The sequence below is a fragment of the Ixodes scapularis genome, unplaced genomic scaffold, assembly GCF_016920785.2.
Source record: "Ixodes scapularis isolate PalLabHiFi unplaced genomic scaffold, ASM1692078v2 PGA_scaffold6__148_contigs__length_123643588, whole genome shotgun sequence".
NCBI classification, from domain to species: Eukaryota; Metazoa; Arthropoda; class Arachnida; order Ixodida; family Ixodidae; genus Ixodes; species Ixodes scapularis.
The window spans coordinates 21,250,175-21,267,729 of NW_024609881.1; the positions used below are offsets into that span (position 1 = coordinate 21,250,175).

Below are 17,555 nucleotides of genomic sequence, written 5' to 3' on the forward strand. Positions count from 1 at the left end.
GTCCCACTAGTGCCAGTAAGCTCGTGTAAAGTGAAAAACATCCCAATTGAATATCGTTGCACTGCCCCTTGAATGGTGCCAGTTGCATTTGAGTGGTTCTGTGAATCAAATTTCAGAGTGCAGCAAAATATTAAACTATAGCTGCAGCGAACTGCATTAACCCAGTATTTCCCATTGTTAGAAAATGTAATCAAAATGAGGATTTCTTCTGTAGTGGTGTTTGTAGGACACCAAAGAGCAATTCTAGTAGCTCGCCATACAAAAATATTATACGGCATAGGATTTATACGATGTTGCATATCTGCAACAGTGGGCAGTGACTTCATACAGTAGTCGAGACATACTGTAGTATTCAACAATTTTATTATCACAATGAAATATGACATGACTAGCCAAAAACAACATAGGAAGCTTTCTCATTAGTTATGAAACTGCACAAAACAGTTGCGGTCTTTGTTTATGCGCAGGCTCACTTGACATTTCGAGCAGGAGATGAAAGTGTAACCGCCTGTACAGGCCTTGCAGCGGTTGCGCCGTTCATTCCATATGGGCCAGTGCTGTGTCCCGTCGGTTCTCACATCTCGAGGGATCGCCATGCATGCTTGCTCCTTTGCTGGCGGAAGGTTCTCGTCAGACGGCCTCCCAGCTGATCGCTTCAGATAGAGGACCAAGCTTGTTGCTAGCTCAGTCAGGAACTCTCTCAACGGAGCGGATTTCTGTCCTTGTTGCTGATCAATTCTTCTCTGCATCAGCCATGCATTAACAGCAGCCATCTTCACAGTGTGCCAGAAGATGTAGAGGTACCATCTCTTGGACCTTATGGCAAACCGATAACTGTAACACATCTTATCTAGAAGATCAACTCCGCCCATTGACTTGTTATAGTCGAGGATCACTGCAAGGCATTCAACAAGGATATGATCTTTTGTCTTTTTATCCCACCTTTTCACGGTCACGGTTGGCTCCACACCGCTGCAGTTGGAGAGCAGCGTAACTGGTCTGTTGTCATACCACTTGACTGCAACCATGGATTTGTTTTCACATGATGCCACAGAAAAGTCACATGTACCCCGGCCTTTCTTTTTCATTGACTTTTCGTCCATTAGCTTACAGGACTTCAGCCTGTTTTCACGGACTGTACCAATGTAGGCTATTCCTCTGCTGGTGAGCTCTGACACAAGGTGAGGACCAGTGAAATAGTTGTCTGCCACAATTAGGTTATCCTTTTTATCCGGAAGGCTTGTACAGAGCTGCAGCACAACACCAGCTCCCAATCCCAGCTGGTTGCCTTCCTGGTAGCCATACATGCCTCTGGAGCATCCTTGGTAGACATCGAAGTCGTAGCAAAGGCCTGATTCACCTGGACGCGCCCAAAGCTTCAGACCCCACTTGCTTTTCGGCTTGTTAGGCAGATACTGTCGGATGTGAGATCGCCCGCGGAAGGGGATCAGGATCTCGTCCACCGATGACTTCTTCTCTTGTGGGAAACGTACCATATTGTCTCTTAGCGAGGACAGCCATGGGCGCACTTTCCAGCACTTGTCCTCTTTCATCTGGTCAGTTACTGCATCATTGTCGGTGAAGTGCAGATGACTTGTAATCTTCTCAAACCTGTTGCGTGACATAACTTGAGCAACAAGTTCATATCGACTGCCTGTTTCCCAGTATGCACGAACTCGGTGCATATCGAGGAGGCCCACTCTGAAAAAACATTCCCAAGACGGATGCTAACTCTTCAACTGTCAGATTTAGGGAAGTTCCATTTTTCTGCAAGTAGTACTTGTTGGTCTCTTCCACGACTTCCTTCATCATGCTCCGAGAGACGAACATATCAAAATACTGCTTGGCTGTTGGAGGCTCAGCTGGGGGCAGTGGAAACTCGTCCTGGTAAACGGTCGGCTGGTGGTCAAACGCAGCCTTCCGCCAGGTGTAACGCTTGTTAGCGTACCTGGATTTCAGATCACTTTGCCTAACGTCAGTCCTTCCTGTGGTTTGGTCCCCATCAAGCTCATTGACGTCCTCGTCTTCTTCACTGGTGCTGTCTTCAACATCAATGCTGGCTTCGTCTCCACTACTCTCGTCACAAGAGAAGTCGCTTTCATTTGTGTCGACACACTCAATCACGTTCTTTTGAAAAAGACGCTTCGGCCTAGTTGTAGGAGCTGCATAAATTGATGACGGCGCAAAGACCGCTGGTGCCTGCGCCAAAATAAACACATCACCAGATTGTAACAATATGCATAAAAAAAACAAAAAAAAAACATTGCAGGCAGGTACAGCTATTTCAAAATACTAGAACAGGTCACCATCTGATAAAGTGATAACTGAAAAGTAATTTATTTGCACTTGACAACGATCCTGAAGAAGGAAGAACAGCGTTGCAGATGTGCAACAACGAGATCGGGCCGAACTTTCTGCCCAGTGTTGCATAAATGCAACACACTCCGTGACAAAAATATTAAGCAAAAGCTAGCCATTATATTAATGAAGTGTGCATGTTGTGTTAATCTGAAATATCCCTGCGACATATCTGCAATGTTTCAAGCGTGAAACTTCACTCGTATAGTTGTTAGAAATATTTTATCGTACCTTTTTGTCAGAAGACCCGGACGGCGTGGCCCCTGCCATTTTCAAACGAGTCCCAAGAGAGGCAGGTGGCCCCCAAGCGGTGAAAATGTCAAGCTCATATATCGAGAAACTCTATATATTGAGCGCTTGGAGAACTTATATTTTAGAACGCGGGTCATCATATATTTGAAGAGCTCTGAACCTGGTGTTGCAGATCTGCAACATAGGGCATTACTGGGTTAATGTATACTCTTTTCCGAACTAAGTGGCTATCTTAGTTGGGCTTTCCTTGTGTGTGAATAGATACTCTAAACATCTTAATTTTTGTGAGGACCTAATTTTAGCGAATCGCCTACAATTTGCAAAGGATACGCCCTGTGAACAATTCCGGAAAAATGTTAATACATTAGAATCTATGTTACAATCCCACCATATTGCAAAAGTGAGAACCTGTGAATTATTCCAAAACTTCAGCTTTGACCTAAATTGCGAAATATTGAGCCTGCAAAAAATTAATTGTTTACGGTATGGTCTTCTAGGTGATGAAGCCACATTGTTGGGGGAGACCAGCTGCCCACTGAAAGTCACCGAGGACATCTGGTTCAGATGCTGTTCCTGCACCTATGTTACCAGAGATCAGCATGGAATCGTGAACCACCTGGCTGCCCATGGTGATGAAGAATCCAAGTGCCAGCATCCTCTCAAGTCTGGCTGTAAGGCCCAAGTGCCTCGCAACACGCAAAAGCGCAACAGTGAAAAGCCATTTAAGTGCAAGCTTTGCCCCCAAGAGTTTGCTTATAATTCCCTTCTGACCTGTCATCATCGAACACACACTGGTGAAAAGCCATTTAAGTGCAAGCAGTGTCCCCAAGCCTTTGCTCGAAATTCTCATCTGCAAAGCCATAATCGAAGGCACACTGGTGAAAAGCCATTTAAGTGCCAGCAGTGCCCTCAAGCCTTTGCTCAAAGTTGCTGTCTGAGAAAACATCATCGAACACACATTGATGTAAAGCCATTTAAGTGCAAGCAGTGCCCCGAAGCCTTTGCTCAAAATTCCTATCTGAGAAAGCACAATCGAATGCACACTAGTGAAAAGCCATTTAAGTGCAAGCAGTGTCCCCAAGCCTTTGCTCAAAATTCCCATCTACAAAGCCATAATCTAATGCACACTGATAAAAAGCCATTTAAGTGCAAGGAGTGCCCCCGAGCCTTTGCTCGAAATTCTGACCTACGAAACCATAATCAATTGCACACAGGTGAAAAGCCATTTAAGTGCAAACAGTGTCCCCTAGCCTTTGCCCGAAATTCCGATCTACGAAGCCATAATCAGTTGCACACTGGGGAAAAGCCATTTAAGTGCATGAAGTGCCCCCAAGCCTTTGCTCGAAATTCCCATCTGCGAAGCCATCATCGAACACACACTGGTGAAAAGCCATTTAAATGCAAGCAGTGCCCCCAAGCCTTCACCCAAAATTCCTATTTGAGAGAGCATATTCGAATGCACACTGGTGAAAAGCCATTTCAGTGCAAACTGTGCCCCCGAGCCTTTGCTCAAAATTCCAATCTGATATATCATAATCGAACGCACACTGGCGAGAAGCCATTTAAGTGCAAGCAGTGCCCCCGAGCCTTTGCTCGAAATTCCGATCTACGAAGCCATAATCATTTGCATTCTGGTGAAAAGCCATTTAAGTGCAAGGAGTGCCCCCGAGCCTTTGCTCGAATTTCCTATCTACGAAGCCATAATCGTTTGCACACTGGTGAAAAGCCATTTAAGTGTAAGCTGTGCCCCCAAGCCTTTGCTCAAAATTGTCTTCTACAAAGCCATAATCGAATGCACTCTGGTGAGAAGCCATAATGGAACACACTGGTGAAAAGCCATGTAATTGCGTGGTTGCCCCAAAAGCCTTTGCTTTAAATTCCCATCTCCAAAGCCGTCATCAAATGCGAACTGGTGAAAGGCCATTTAAGTGCAAGGAGTGCCTCCAAGCCTTTGCTCAAAATTCCTATCTACAAAGGCATCATTGGCACACTGGTATAAGGTCATTTGAATGCAAGCAGTGACCCCAAGTCTGCTTGAAATTCCCATCTATGAAACTTCAATCCTTTGCTCATTGGTGAAAACCCGTTTAAGTGCAGGAAGTGCCTCCAAGCCTTTGTTTAGGATTCCTATCTGAGAAAGCATAATCAAACACACAGAGAAAAGCCATTTAAGTGCAAGCAGTGCCCTGAAGCCTTTGCTTGAAATTGCTATCTGAGAAGCCATAATTAAACGCACGCAGGTGAAAAGCTAAAGCAAGGGTGCAGGCAAGCTGGTTGAATATAGACATTTTAACCCTGGAGAGTGGTGACAAGGAGGACAAACACGACACATATCTATATAGCCATTTAAATACAAGCCTTTCCTCATAATGCCAGTCTTTTCCCGCCATTATCAAACACAGTGTTTAAAAACCATACAATTGCAAACAATGGCCCAAAAGCTTTACTCAGTGTAGAAGTTTATGTGCCAGAACCAGATGCACACATGCGGAATGCCTTGCAGTTGACCCAAAAGTTGAGCCTGCCCCATGTGTAATCATTTAAGTCATGCAGAACTTGATGTCATTTCAATCGAAGGGTACAGATCCTAAAGGTGTCATACTCTGCTCAACGAGGAGGAGGAAAGAAGAAAGTACAGGGACATGAGAGAGGAAGAAAGAAGGATGGAGAGGAGGATGAGAGAGAGAGAGAGAGAGGAGAAGGAAACAGAGGAACGGCCCCCGAAAATTTGTTGAGAAAAAATAGGGGGGGACCTGCAGTCGGGGAGGTCCCCCAGCAGTTTGTTGTGGGGAAGCAGACAAATTGGAATGTGATATCTTCTTTTCCCGTGCTTAGAGCGTTCTAGCATATTTAAAAACTCTTTTTCTACATGTTTGACGAAACGCTGGTCGCTTATGGTTACAGATAATCGCCACGGCACACCGTGGCGATTTAGAAGCGGAATAGGAACAGTCCCTTTCAAATAAGTTTGGGAAACAAATTTTTACCCAGGATCGACCCAATCCCCAAAAAAACTATAATTCACATTGTGACATAAAATAACAAAACAACCCAAATTCAAAATGTTAAAATATCAGCTATGCGAAATCAAAACAATTTACCTAGTATGTTGTTGAAGACCTAAGAAATGAGCCCAATGTGAAGAGTGCATGCTTCTTGCCCCTGTGCTCCTAAGAGTAAAAATAAATTCTCAGTTCGATCACTTCAGAAATCAACACAGAATGATTTTGTTAGTTAAATCTTAAATCGCATCCCCCGAGTGCTCTAAGGCATCGCGTAGTGCTTAGCGATGATATCAAGGACTCTGAGGGAGGGATCATTGCAGCAGATGGGGCCGTCCATCGACATCCATCTCGGCCAGTTAAGGTGTGTCTGCAGCATTGCAGCAGTCCTTATTTTGCCAGCTGGCATCCTCTCATTCCTCCCGCTGCAGCCCCTCGCCTTTTGCGGCAGGTAGAACTAGTCGAGGGTATTAAAAATATTAACCCCATTAATTATCTGTAACAGTAAGCGACCGGCGTTTAGTTGAACATCCAGAAACTAAATCTGCTAGAACGCCACAACAAAGTACCCACTACAAAGTGCCCACAACAAATCGCCGGGGAACCTCCCCGACTGCAAGTCCTCTCTTTTGTTTTTGTGACAAATTTTCGGGGGTCTTCTCCCAGTTCCCTCCTCAATCACTCCCCTCTCTCTCTTTCTCTAATCCTCCTCCTTTCTCCTTTCCTCCTCCCCCTCGAACAGAGTATGACGCCTCTTGGATCTGTACCCAATGGAAGTATACACATAACCGAGCGCAGTATAGGTCCCAAAGGCTTTGCTCGGATTAATATATAAGCATGCCACACTGAAGCCCTTATGCGCAATAAGCCTGACAAATTCCAGCAGCATCCCAGGTCATTGTTTTAATGGTCTTGCCTCATCGGGCACCTGCTAACACGAGGTTAACAAGCCATAAAGGCATTTGTGTAATGCCTGAATGAGGTGGGCCTTACAAATGCCAGCAATATCCCAGAAACTTGAATCGGGATTCCAGCTTGGTTAGCCACCTAGGGTGTGCACACAGAGCCAGACTATTTGGCCTTGGTGTAGAGCCTCTGGTCCAAACGCCACTGTTTGTCATCACACAAATTTATTGATGCGTAGTAAATGATTCTTCTCCAGCTGTGATCTAGAGGCTGGGTCAATGATTAGGAAACATTGTTTAATATTTTTCAGAGCAACTACTCTGTGTTCTACAACTGCATTTACATTGGGTCATGCTCTAGCTCTTGTTCCAAGCCCCCTAGAATTAGCTCGAGGTGTTCTCTTTGAGACAAGGTCTAATATGTTTGTAAAAATGTTTTAACGTTTTCTCTTGATATTACTCCTATCTATGAGGAAGATACAAAAGTAACAAAGGTTAATGTGCAATCAGAATTTAATCTTGCTTATTAAAAAAAAAATGGTTGGCAGTTTAAATTTTTACATTGTTTCTTTCAGCTGCTGCGGAATTCAATACTGATGTAACGGCTTGTTCACACCCTTGTGACTGCTTACGACCAGAGAGGCTAAAAACAGGTTATTAAGGCTCTAGTGAGAGCTTACGACTTTCTGCATTGTTGTGCAGCCAATCGTAAGCAGTCACAAGTGCTTAAAGGGGCGGTGCAACGATATTAAATTGGTATGTTTTTCACTTTACACAAGCTTACTGGCACTAGTGGGACTCAAGGATACTCGTACGCAACCCCACTGGCCAAAATACTCCTTTGTTGCGCTCTAATTTCGAGGACAAAACCGGGCGTTTTCATTCAATCTCTCCTTCGCAAAATCAGATGACGTAGCTGGGCGGTAGCAGTACCGCCCAGTGACGATATTTGAATGCGGCTGATTGATTGGACCCGAGCATTGCGTGGGCACTCGATTTGGGCTCGTGATAATCTATAGCTCGAGAAGCATTCGGGTAGTGTCCTGTGTCCAATCGCTGCGATGACGAAAACAGCCGAACCATAGCAATGTCTGGAACGCAGCGCGTGTCCTGTGCTTTGCCAACCCCAGCGCGCGGCTATGATCAACATTGGCGGCATATAATCGGCTCCAGATCACGTGGCCGCTTGTTCTGGCTGCGAGTTGAGGGGGTGAACTCTGCTCATTTTTCTTTATTTTTTTCTGCGACTTCGACTGCGTGTGGTGAAAAACGAACGGGTATTTTACAGGTCATTAACGTCAGGGATCTGTTCTAAGCGGTATTTGCGAAAAATACAAAAATCGTTGCATCGCCTCTTTAAAAGCCAGTCTTGTCTCGGTCATAGTCAAACGCAAGTGTGTGAACGTACCTTAAGGGCGGACACTACCGAAAAGGGTCAACTTTTGAACCTTTGGCTTATTATGAATAAAAATTACAGTATATGCTGGTAGTGGCGAGACAAAATGCAAGGCAAACTTTCATCTGTGTACATGAAATGTGAAAGAAATTGTAGTTGTCTTTATTAGAAACGTGCTGACATTGTTTAGGAAAACTATTGTTAGGAAACTAATGTAATACCCAATATGTAATGCCCATTAATTTCTAGTTGTGAAAAACACAAATAAGCCTTTCCTTTTGTCTAATCACCTAACAATAGTTTTCCTAATGTGAAATTTATGCTAAAAAATGGAACGAAGAAAAACACGCTCAAAGTGCTTGAATCTCTACTTTTACTTTAGCATCGATGGACCGAAAATAATTTATAAAAAAATAACTATATGCAGTGCAAACAAATAAAACATTCTGAGAATACTCTCTAGGTGTTGGTGGATGTAAACATGGCATTTTTCAAAATCTACTTTTTTTCAGAAGTTTCTTTTTCTGGGTAGTGTCCCCCATTAAGTAGTATGACTTAACTTTTTCCAAGTATTTTCTTTTTACGTCCTGTACCATGCTAAGACCTCATTCTAGCAGTTCTAGCATTCTAGCATTCTAGCACACAAACTCAGCAATCAGTCCCCCACTGAGGAAACCCTCAGTGGGGGACTGATTGCTGAGTTTGTGTGTGTTCACCACAACACTTCCTGCTACCGGTCGGGACATTGCTATTTGAATATCCTTCACACAGCCCAGCAGGTTTTGCTATAAATTGGCACTGTGCCCATTTTGAAAACAGTGTAATCCCCTTCAGGGCTGCATCGACGAAAGTTTTGGAAAATTTGGAACTGACAAGCATGCTTATACCTTAAGTGTTTTCACCTTTTTTCCTTGTTCTCGCATCTTCTCAATCATGTATATATATGACACATGCTTGGAGATGTCACTTTCCATTGTGTTAGGTGTTCCCAGCACTCTCTTGTTCCGTCTTCATGTTCCTGGCAGTTGTCTAAATGTTGCCTGGCTGTCTGCATCAGAATCTTCAGACCTGAGGTGTCCTTGCATGCTGGAAAGTTCCTTTTGCTTGTTTTTGTGTAACACAGGCTAGTACTTCGTTTCTTTGCTTCACTGATGGTTAACATTCTTATATTTCTTGATTAGAATGAGGAGGGTCGGGGAAGCAAATCTCAGTGAATACTAACTCAGTCATGAATTTTCTTTGGTTACAGGGTCCTTTGAATTGTGGCTAGAGGTGTGTTTATTTTGCATAGTGTAATTCATTTCAAAGCCTATCTTTATTGCGATGATTTTTTTTTTCTTTTTACTTTTATATTGTTTGGCGTGAACAAAATCTGTGGATAATAAATAAGTAATCAGACTTTTGTTTCACTGTTTCTCAGAAATAAAGGTCTATAGTCAAGTTCCCTCAATGTTGTTAACTTTTTCGTCTGCCATTGCATAACCTTAGCTGAATCAAATGTGCCACAGGCAGAGCAGCTCTTTAGAATGTTCCCACTTTGCCATCCTGCTTGATGCTAGGATCTCGCTGTAGCAGTTAAAGAGGTCATGAAACAATTGATTAACTTTCTCCTGTTTATCTTTCCTCCTCAACTTACAAATCGGGCATTGTACCCGACAGTTCAAGAAGACTGAAAGGAGGGAGTCCCCTCTTGTTCGGACCCTCGTTTGTATACCCGGACACAGCCATTCTCCCCCATAGAAGATTAGCCCGTCGCTCAAAACTCAAACGAAAGTTGCTTTCCCCACTCCCTTCACCCATAAGCTGACAGTGCTGTGGAAGCTATGTGCTCGTTCGTTCAAGTTCTAACACGGGCAGGAGCGGAGCCTCGACCGAAAAAAACAAACAAACAAACAAACACAGTGTAATGGGCAAGCCCAGTTAGCAGTGCCAGAGCACCTTTTTCTGTTTATTTTGTTTTACAAGACCGCTCCAACGATTGCAGTCACCGAGGCAGTCTTTTCCTGCATACTTTCTATCCTGCAATTTTCTTGCTATTTATTTTTATTTTTGTCTAGAATTGACCCCCCAAAAATGCCGCTTCTGTAATGCTTGCAAACTGTTTGCAGGCACATTTTTCTCGTTACTTCGGCTTTCGTTAATTAAGCTAATGGCATGAGCCACGGTACAGCTCCTGACAACCAACAATATTTGCATTCAGTCAAGATATTGTGACAAGATTATTGCTTTGTGCCGAGAACATCAAGAGAAAGCTTCTAAACTGTTGTTTAAAGTGCTTAATTTTTTTTACACTGGAAGGAAACATCCCAAACTTGTGTAATCCCCTGGATAACGTAGGCCAAGAATGCTGACGGCATGATACCTAAACAAATTTCTGCCTTTGTGACCCTATAATTTAGCTGTCATTGCAGTTGTGATAAGTGAATTCTGTGGTTCAAGCGCACTGACCGTAATGAATTGTTTCAACGTTAGGGAAAACAAAATAGGGCTTACAAAACGTGATGATGATTGGGGGCTTTATGGCGCAAAATGCTACTGAGGCCAAAGTGCGCCAAACTAGGTAGTTCATTCACATTCTAGATAAAATGGGACATTGTTCGTCATTATCATGGGTATTAGAGCTGGTGTAAAAAGCCAGTGCTAGAAATAAAACTGAGCACTTGTTCAAATGGGATAAGAGGGTGATTTCCTAATAACAGAACAGGGTGAAAAGGTATACAATATCTAAACAATTCAGGAAAATGATGCCGTCGTTTTTCATCAAGACCGGAACAGAGCCATAGAATGTGTAGGATGGAAACATCATCCCCGCAGTGTATACATCGGGGTGGTTCTTCTCCACAGAGGAGATATTTGTGGGTTATATAGGAGTGGCCTATGCGAAGGCGGCATAACAATACCTCATGAAATCGATTTTTTAAAGAGGCACTCTCCCATAGTCCAAGAATGGGCTTGGTGAAGTGAAGCTTATTGTTGGATTCTTCGTCCCATTCTGTCTGCCATCTCTGGAAAATTGATGCCCTCACGACCGGTTTGATATCCTGGTAAGGTAACGAGGCTGCTAACTGCCGAAGATTCCTGGAGGAAGAAGCCATCTTATCAGCTTTTTCATTACCCCATATACCTACGTGACTTGGCACCCAGCAAAGTATAATACAATGTCCGTTCTGCAATGCACGATTAATTTTGGTACGCGCAAGCTGTACAAGCATATTTTTGGTGTCTTTCAGGGAACTAATATTGCAGTGACCACACTTTGAGAGTCCACATATATAACCAATCTTACTTTTCTCTTCAGTCTAATATGGTCAATTGCTAACATCACTGCATACAGTTCTGCTGTAAAGATACTGGCGATCGAATTAAGGCGCTTCGTTCGAGAAAAGTTCTCAGAATATACGGCACATCCAGTGAAGGATTGAGCCTTAGCACCGTCAGTATAAAACTGACAATAATCAGCATACTTTGTCTGCAACTCTTGAAAATCTTGCAGTATAACCACTGAAGTAACACAGTGCTTATTATATTTCGTAAGTGACCAATCGCAGCAAACCGGCAGTCTCTCCCAGGGAGCAATACAGTCAACTTGTGAGAGTAGGGACATTCCATCGGGAGAAATCTGAAGAGAGGTATGATAGTCAGCAAGGCGGAGGCTTAATGGGCGTACAATGCTGGGCTTGTTTTCGAAAAGGCGAGAGAACCTTGAACGTTTTATGGAATCGTATGTTGGATGGCGAGGGTTAGTTAATATTTTGTAGGCATATGTCATACTTAGATATTGGCGTCTTTTATCCAACAACAACTCGTTGGACTCGGCGTATAAACTCAGAATGGGGGATGTACAGAAAGCGCCCGTGGCGAGTCGTAATCCAAGATGGTGCACTGGATCTAACATTTTCAGAGCTGATTGTTGCGCTGATCCATACACTATTGCACCATAATCAAGACGGGATCGCACAAGGGAATTGTATAGGCGCAGCAGACATCTTCTATCTGATCCCCAAGTCTTCTTAGCCAATACTTTTAAGAGGTTCATACTTTTAAGACATTTTTCCTTCAGACACTTCAAGTGGGAAATGAAATTAAGCTTCCTGTCGAAGATCACCTCCAGAAACCTGTGCTCATTTTTAACAGGCAACCGCATGGCTTTCAGTTCGAGGTCTGGATTCAAAGGCAGCCCACGGCGCAAGGAGAATGGCACACAAACCGTTTTTTCTGGAGAAAACCTAAATCCATTTTCATCTGCCCAAGTACCAAGTTTTTTTAGAGCCAGCTGAAGCTGGCGTTCACAGGTAAAACTGTTACAGGAGGAACATGAGATTTGAAGATCGTCTACGTAAAGTGAGTATGAGATGGAAGACGGGAGAATTGTGGCAACGGAATTTATCTTGACTGCAAACAAGGTAACACTGAGGATGCCCCCTTGAGGAACTCCGTTTTCTTGAACAAATGGATCAGACAAAGTAGAGCCCAATCGAACCTGGAATGTCCTATTCGTTAAAAAGTCTCCTATACACTTCAGCATCCGGCCCCGAATACCATAGTTGTAAAGGTCTTTAAGTATTCCATACCTCCATGTGGTGTCGTATGCTTTTTATAGGTCAAAGAAAACCGAGACACAGTGTTGTTTATGCACGAAAGCTTCACGGATCATTGTTTCCAGGCGGACTAAGTGATCCACTGCAGATCGTCCGCGACGAAAGCCACACTGGTTATTTGCAAAAAGATTCTCTTTTTCTAAAAGGTACATTAACCGTCTGTTAATCAGTCTCTCATATGTTTTCCCCAGGCAGCTAGTGAGTGCAATGGGTCGGTAACTGGAAGGGAGCGTAGCGTCTTTGCCATGTTTCAGGAGTGGTATGATGTGAGCCCGCTTCCATGCCTGGGGAAAGCATGCCTTCTCCCACAGAGAGTTGAAAAAAAGAAGGAGTGTTCTGAGCGAGTCACGTGACAACTTTCGAAGCATAGCATAGTGCAATGTGTCTGGCCCTGGAGCAGACATCTTTTTTACATCGAGAGCTTGTTCTAGCTCGCACATTGTAAAGGGCCCATTATATGGCTGCGAGTTAGACCCCCCCATAAAATAGAGCAACTCTCTGCACGAGATTTAAACTGTTTAAATTCAGCACTATAATTATGAGAGCTATATACACTATAAAAATGCTTCGCAAGAACATTAGCAACGTCTTTGACTGACCCCAAAGGCAGATTAAATACTGGAATGGTAAAAGCCCGGTAGTCACCTTTGATTTTGCGTACACGATCCCAAATTTCTTTAGCCGTAACAAAACTACTTATAGAAGAGAGATATTTCATCCAAGATTTCTTTTTTGCCTGCTTTCTTGTCCAGCGAGCTTGCGCTTTTCGTCTCTTAAATTTAATTTTGTTGTCCACGGTGGGGTACCTACGAAAGACATCCCAGGCTCTATTTTGTCTTGTAAGTGTGGTTGAACAGTCTTTGTTCCACCATGGCTTGCACTTTTTTGGCAAATTACCGGAGGTACGTGGGATAGAGTGCTCAGCTGCATTGACTATCTGTTGAGTAACATATGTTGTAGCCTCATCAGGGGACAGAGTGGCCAATAGTGAAGCATCAGGTGTAGCAGCTAGGCTGAAACGTTCCCAGTCCGCCTTGTCAAGTTTCCACCTAGGCATACGCTTTTGTAGTGTGGGGAGATCGACCACACTCTCTAAAACGACTGGAAAATGGTCGCTGCCAAATGGATTATGTAAAACCTTCCAAGAAAAGCAAGGAAGCAATGATGGTGATAAAATAGATAAATCAATGCAGGTGAAAGAGTTGTGTGCAGCACTAAAAAAGGTTGGGGCTTTGTTATTTAAAAGACATAAATTTGAAGACAATAAAAACCGTTCAATCACTTGTCCGCGGGAATCAACTCGTGCACTGCCCCGCATGGTGTGATGAGCATTAAAATCGCCTAAGATTAAAAAAGGTTGTGGAAGTTGAGTTAAAAGCTTCTGGAGGCCATGAATATGTACGGGGGTGTGTGGTGGAAGGTACAGTGAGACAACAGTAATGAGGCGGTCCGTAAGAACTCGTGCTGCCACAGCCTCAAGGGGCGTGTCAAGGGGGACCTGGGCACATGCCACTCCACTCTGCACAACAATGGCAACACCACCGGATGAATGAGAAGATGGGCGGTCTTTCCGGAAGAGGTGATAGTTTCGTAAAACTTGGGTATGTGTGGACGTCAAATAGGTCTCCTGTAATGCTAAAGCGATTGGGCGTAGCTCATTTAGTAAAAAGTGAACATCATCTATATTATGAAGGAGACCCCGACAGTTCCACTGCATGAAACTAAAATGACTCATCACAGATTAATTAAATTATAGTTAAACTTGTGGGGTTCACAGCTGTGAGTGGACACAAGTTATGGTACACTCGGGGCAGTGACTCGAGGAGGTTTTTTCTTGTGGTCCCCCTTTTCGGGGGTATGCTTTGTACTTCCCTTGGCGGGTGGAGGTGGTTCTGTTGGATCAACAGATACCTCCATGGCCTCCTCCTCCCGCTGTGAAGTGGAAGGAGTGGGCCCCTCGCTGCTCTGAGAGGGAGTGGTGTCAAGCACCACTCGGGGCTTAGGGCCAGGACGATGGGGAACCGTCCTGGCACGTGGGGCTTTGGGCAGGGCCGCTGGGGTCTGAGAACCCACAGAGGCCTCGCTGGTGGTTGGGGGGCTGGGTGAGCACTCCAAGTCGCGAAGACTGTACTGAGTGCCCACCATTGCCTTTAGTGGCGGCGCTGCCCCCCTGGCAGCCGCCTCGGCATAGGTGCCTCCTTGGAGGAAGAAAAATCGCTTCCTTGCTTCAGGGTACGTGAGGTTTTCTTTGATTTTTAGTGTTAGGATTTTCTTTTCCTCCTGAAACTTTGGGCAGGCTCGAGAGTAAGTGGGGTGGGCACCAGAGCAGTTGACACACTTGAGAAGTGTACCCTCGCATGTGTCAGCTGGATGGTCCGTAGCTCCGCACTTTGCACATGTCGTTTTCCCACGACAGGTAACAGAGCTGTGACCAAATCGTTGGCATTTGAAACATCGTCTCGGGTTTGGTATGTAGGGGCGCACCTTGCAGTGAAGATAGCCTGCCTTGATGTTCTCGGGCAGCACAGTGGAAGCAAAAGTGAGGACTAAGTGCTTCGATGGTCTCTCCTGTCCGTCTCTGCGTATGAAGATGCCTCGCACGGCGACCACACCCTGCCCGGAAAGGCCCTCCAAGATCTCCTCTTCGCTAGACTCCAGCAGGTCGTCCTCTGAGATGACGCCCTGGCAGCTGTTCAAGGTGCGATGTGGGGTGACAGATACTTTGTAGTCCGAGATCTTGTTTAAGTCTAAAAGAACAACACTTTGCACTCCGTTTTCCACCCCAACAAGCAAGTCGCCAGATGCTAGTTTCTTTGCTTTGAAGTTTTTACCAATTAGGTTTTCTAAAGTCTTTGAAATAAGAAACGGTGAAAGTTTGGCAAGTGGTTTTCCATTTTCTGAGTGCATTACCAGAAAGCGGCTGAAGCTATTCTGGGCAGCAACTGATGTCTCTTTGCTAAATACTTCGGTCCGGACCCTTTTCAGGGTCCGATCGGGGGAGGTTTTTTGCTTGGAACCCATATGAAGGGCAGAAACTTCGGCATCCGTAGCGCACCACCCACCGCGGAGTCCAACAAGGGGATAGGTAACATCTCATAACAGGTCTGGCTTGTCTGAGTATGTTACTCTACCAGTGCTACTAGGAAGCTATAACCAAGTGTGAATCAAGAGAGTGTTCTGTCGCCACCCAAGGTTAGCCCTTGCCGCCAAAGAAGGTGAAACGAAGAGTAGGAGAAAGGAGGAAAGAGAAAGAAAAGAGGGGATAGTAGAAGAAATGGCGACTGACTGAATCATCCTGGTCGGGCCAAGCCAGGACACCAGTCTACAGGAAGCAGGGGCCAAAGTGGTGTGTTGCCTCGCCCGGGGGGCCCCGAAGGGTCCAAACCTACCCCGGGCTCAGCTCAACCACCAGGATGCCCTTTTCCCTGGACACGGGCTCGCCACGCACAGCCAGACGTGGGTGGGTCTTAGCCACTTTTACTCAGGGTCTGTGGTGTCGCCAAAGTGGCTAGGGTCCGTGGTGACGCTACTCACCAAGCACCTAGCACCTAAGGTGCAGGCGCCCCCTGCGGAGCTCGGGGTCCGTGGAGACGCAACTCTCCAAGCACCTGCTTTCACAGGTGCCCCCTGCGGGGGCTTACAAAACGTGTTGGGTCATCTACTGCATAGGCTGCAGGTCCACTAGATGTGCCACTGTCGTCAATTGCAACTACTTTGAATGGCTTTCGAAGGAATTTTCAGCACTAAACTTTATTGTATTTGCTAATACTATGTAGGGTCTTCGAACATGACTGTGCGAATAGTTCAAAAAAAAAAAAATTTATCCACTCACCAGCTGTGGTTACTTAATGACCAGAGCTGGTGAGTGGATAAATTTTTATTTATCCACTGGGTGCCAACTATCGATATGTGCAGGCACCAGGGCGCACAGATGAGATTAATGAGGTGCACCCAGAGGTTCCCGAGGCTATGGTACTTGCTTTTCCAAAGAGCTCGAGAGAGGGGGGGAGGGCCCCCATGCCCCTCTTAGTGGGGGGCTTCTTGAGGTGATTTATTTTCAGTAAGGTTTTTTAATGCATGTGAAGACATAGTGCTGCATTCTCAAATGGTATGGAAAAGAGATATGGGAGTCTAGAACTATGAACTGATTTTATGGCGCTGATACTTCTCAGCACAGGCGTGTTTGTGATTGCACATTGTTTAACGACAGTTGCTTCTTTTCAGCCTTCACTATCTTTCACTCTTTTTACCACAATATTTTTTTGTACCAGACACTTGTTCCTTGGGCTGTAGTTGTGGCTCCTGGCTCTCCTCTCCAGAATTTATAGATTGGATGTCGTTGTAGGAGTTGCAGTGTTTTTTGCTCACTTTCCGAGCTTAAGGAATACGACAGCTAATACATGGTTACAGGGCATCTGGGAAATGACAACAGATGCACGTACCAAGTAAGATGCAGAGTCCCGGTCGTTTGCAAATTGTGCCGAGTTGAGAGGCGTTGGGTTCACCCTGGATTTGCTGAAGCCAAGAAAGACGTAGGATCGCTGACAAAACGAGAACGTCGGCGCGTGTCTTTCGAACACCCTGCCTCCAGCACGCGCTCCATGTCTTCCGGCGTTACTTCGTAACGGTTGCATGCTCAAGGTCCACGAGACTCCAAAGGGTTCTCGACCTGTGTGCCAAGTAGTGCCAAGAAACGGAGGCAGAGGAGGACACGAGAATGGGTGGGGAGGTCGAAACACCGAGCCGACCGAGCTCTGATCATCGAGTTAATCGAGTTATGATAATGGACGCTAGAGGTCCAACCGGCGCTAGTGTGCTGTCGCAAATTAAAAGCAGACGGCAACCAGTCAAAAATTTACTTCCGGTAATGCATTTCTGTGGGAAAAAGCGAGTGCATTTTCTCACTGCGCTCTGCTATAAAAGCAAATATCCCGAATAATTCCTACGTACTAGGTAGCTTGAAACATTTCTCAGTCAGGCAGATGAAATAATTAGTCAGTTACAGTGTTTTTCCTTTTGAATTCAGTGCATTAAAATGGTGCTA

At 44.9% G+C, this 17,555-nt stretch overlaps 2 pseudogenes; both read right to left on the reverse strand.

Moving 5' to 3' along the window:
* Positions 1-290: 290 nt before the first annotated feature.
* On the reverse strand, positions 291-2,628 carry LOC121838440 (annotated as a pseudogene).
* A 475-nt stretch (positions 2,629-3,103) lies between these two features.
* LOC120847413 lies at positions 3,104-3,724 on the reverse strand (annotated as a pseudogene).
* Between the last annotated feature and the right edge of the window lie 13,831 nt (positions 3,725-17,555).